Raw genomic sequence first — 3,606 nt, 5'->3', positions numbered from 1 at the left:
CAGTATAACATTGTATGGCAGCCAATAACGGGCGGGCCACATCCAACAGACTTCGTGATTGTTTTCTGTTTAATGTCTGCCCATTTAATAAATGACTTTATGAACATATCCGCAAGACCATTTTGTCTTTTTAACACCCTTTCGCCGTGTTTTCTGCCCATCTTCCCACGACACTCTATTTCTTGTTTTAATAACCAAATCACATTCTTTTGTCCACCAAGGCACTATTTTCCTCTTGTTTTTACTACTTTTCTTTGGAATTGTGTTTTGAACAGCTTCTATAATAAAGTTACATAATTGAAGATTCACATAATCTACATCCATACTCATATCTATTTCCTTAATTTTATTTTCACTTACTGTTTTATATTTCTCCCAATTCGCTCTACCAAAGGACCACTTACACACCTCCCCAGTTTCATCCCCTTGTCTATTTAAGCCTACTTCAATCATTATTGGAAACTGGTCACTTCCAATATTAGTTTCTTTAATTACATACCACAAGCAAAATCTAGTCAGTGAATCAGAAACTAGAGTAAGATCAATAGCTGTCTCTGTACCATTTCTGATGTTAGATCTTGTTCCTTCCCCATTATTTATACACACAAGATTTTTAGATTCCATTAATTCCTCTATAACTAATCCATTCCCATCAGTCTTGTGTTCCCAGATTGAATTATGGTTGTTAAAATCTCCACACCATATTACTTTTTCATCCAGATAAACTCTAATCTCTTCCATTAAACTTAAAGTCAACTTTTTACAAGGATTGTAAAAATTTATTACTTTAAATCTATTTTCTTTTGACCAAATTTCAATTGCTATAAATTCAAGCTCTTTCCCTTTCTTTAAAACTCCATAGGTCAATCCCTGCTTTATGAATTTCACACATCCTCCTCCATTACCCTCCTCCCTATCCCTCCGTATACTATTATATCCATTAATGACAAAATCTAGCATAGGTTTTAACCATGTTTCTTGAATACATATGATTTCAGGTTTTATTTTAAGTTTATGTATGAATCCTTTTAATTCCTGGCCATTTGATATTAGACATCTAACGTTCCATTGTAAAATTAGCATGCTGATTTTTCACCGGTTCCTGCTTGTTTGCCATCTGCCTCAAGAATTTGTTTTATCTGTTCCCATGAAATATTCCTCATTCCTAAAAATTTTTCAGCCCCCTTCAAATTGATTTTTATTTTTTCAGTTTTGTGTTTAACCTGGTCAGTGCAGTTAATGACAAAAGCAATGAACAAAATCAACTTGTCAAATTCTATTGAGTTACTACTTGTTTTATGTTGTTCCAGCTCTTGTCTCGCTGCTTGAATATTAACTACATTGTCCTGTTTTTGCTCCTGAACCTTCTTTACTGCCTCAGCATTGCTTAAGTTGTTTGTTGTTTTCACTTTTTGAATCTCCACTGCTCTCTTCCTGTACTCACACCCTCCGTATGTCACCCTGTGTTGTCCTCCACAGTTACAGCATTTATCCTGAACATTGTCTCCACATTCCTGAATCTTATGCCCCCCACCACATTTTGAACACCTTTGTTTGCCCTTAAAAACTGCTGCTATATGCCCATATCGCTGACACTTATAGCACCGAAGCGGAGGTGGAGCATAAGGCCTGACTGGATAGCTGATAAATCCTATTTTAACTCTGTCAGGTACCACTGGAGCAGACATTTCCAGTAATACTGATAAGATACTTTTTTGTTCTACTGATTTACACAATACAAGTAAATTACCATCTCTCAAAGTTTTTGCCATTTCAACCTCCCCTATTTTCTTTTTGAGTTCCCTTGATATTGCTATTGGACTCGAGTAATATGTTCATCTTCTTTCATGATTTTTTTACGCACTCCACTATTCCCTTCATCTGAGCTGTTTTCCTCCAAAAATCTTTTATTTGCTGAACTTCCATCTGCCTGAAAACAACTGTTTTTCCCACTTCTGCATTTACTTGCAACAGGCGTCCAGCTACCCATATCATGTCGCTATCTAAATCCTCCTCAACTACATCCTGAGCTGCCATCCCGATTCATTCACAAACTGGTTTATGCCAACCGCCAGTGTCTTCCACTTGTCCAACTCCAAGATTTCTCCTTTGATCGTGTTTCCGTGTTCCCTTCCGACCAGCCGACAGGGCCACAAACTTTTTCTCCCTCTTTCTCAGCCCAGCCTATTATTGATACTAGGCTCCAGCTTCCAGCTTCACGCTCTGCTCTTACTGGTGCAATGTGCAATTAATGAGGATTGGCCACCAGGCTGGTCCAATTTAGCTATGAAACCTCCCACACTAAAATGACAGGTGTTTCACTTTCATTCTCTAACCTCTGTTCAATACTAAAGACTTGGGCCCTGGGATTTGCTTTGTTTGTAGTCCTGTGGCTGAAGTGGACAGAGAGGGCCATTCAGCTGACAGCCAGGCTCCAAACGATGTGCATCCATCTGCCTTAATTTTCCTGGTCAGGATGTTAACCAATCACCATKCATTATGCTTCATGTTAAGTCAATAACAACATGTCTTGCTTTGACGCTCTAAGCTCTAACCCCTCACCTGACAGTCATCGCCTCATGCAGATCTTGAGTTCTCTCTGTTGTTTTATGTAGCCTTTGGTTTGCTCTAAATYCATGAGTACTTTCATTTATAAAACTATAAAATAAAACAAAATCTATCAAATATATTTCTTGGGTTAAATTCCCAGGGTGACCCTTGTTGGCTCTATCTGGCTAACTGAAGGTTTGGGTAACCTAACCACCCCTGGTGCTGCTACAGTTACACATGCATGGATGTTTTGACAGAACTACAAAGGTCCAAAGTTGAGCCGGTATAACTATAAATCAGCAACATGAACAGAAAGTTTGTTGTCGCCACTCAGGAGAAACCTGTAGACTAAACAGTCATGACCTCAGTGCTGACCTTAAAAACACACACACACACACACACACACACACACACACACACACACACACACACACATTCACAGCTGTGTCTGACCTTCTGTTGACATAGAATTAAAAAAGGTTTTGACTGTAAATAGTGCTACGCAAGACAAATCTTTAAGCTAAAGTAAACAAGCACTTTCAAAATCAATTCATGAGTGAGTTTAGCCTTGTTAGAAAGGTTTGGGGTAGCAGTCCAGTGGGTTTAGCCTAAATGCAGGCTTCCTTGAAGTGAAAATTTTCAATAAAAAAAACAGGTCTCGTAAAAAACTGAACTCATAAAACTAGTTGATGGRTCAGTTTATGATTGGATTCTTTTAGGTGTTATAATTTTCTTTTACATGAAGTTCTTTTATGAGTAGCTGTTAGCAGAGATGATACAGTATGCTGTACTTAGTAGGGGTGCAACAATACATGTGCCCGTATCGAACCGTATCGAACAGTGCTTTAGGTTCAATACACACTTGTATACACATTTTGGAAAGCAATCCAGTCATGGATCAGACCTCGTCCCAGTGACTCCATTTTGCCCCCAAAGCTTAAAGACATTGTTAAGTTGACCTTTGGCCTGATAGCGTACACTAACGTGACCTCGTTTATCACTTGAACATGGAGCGTTGTGGTAAGGAGGCGGAGGTCTGTTTAAGATGTGTATGTG

Source organism: Austrofundulus limnaeus, unplaced genomic scaffold (assembly GCF_001266775.1).
Source record: "Austrofundulus limnaeus strain Quisiro unplaced genomic scaffold, Austrofundulus_limnaeus-1.0 Scaffold293, whole genome shotgun sequence".
In the NCBI taxonomy this organism is placed as follows: Eukaryota; Metazoa; Chordata; class Actinopteri; order Cyprinodontiformes; family Rivulidae; genus Austrofundulus; species Austrofundulus limnaeus.
This window is presented reverse-complemented; position numbering follows the sequence as displayed.